The sequence below is a fragment of the Mandrillus leucophaeus genome, unplaced genomic scaffold (assembly GCF_000951045.1).
Source record: "Mandrillus leucophaeus isolate KB7577 unplaced genomic scaffold, Mleu.le_1.0 Scaffold51, whole genome shotgun sequence".
Classification (NCBI taxonomy): Eukaryota; Metazoa; Chordata; class Mammalia; order Primates; family Cercopithecidae; genus Mandrillus; species Mandrillus leucophaeus.
The window spans coordinates 6,705,006-6,705,219 of NW_012105475.1; positions in this window are offsets into that span (position 1 = coordinate 6,705,006).

The following is a 214-nucleotide window of genomic DNA, read 5'->3' on the forward strand; positions in this document are numbered from 1 at the left end:
ATTCTCATTGGACCCTGGAGTGCCGCTTAGGGATCGGTTTTCTCCTCCTTTCTTCCCGCGATCGCGCGGCTCCCCGAAACCCTTCCCACTGTATTATTGCCGAGGATCCCCCTCCTAGACGCTTTGAGAAGGTGCCGCTCCGGCCGTGGGTACGGCGGTACCCGGATGTGGAGCCGCTCTCGCCGGGCTGGGACTCTGTGGCGGGGCGGAGCGC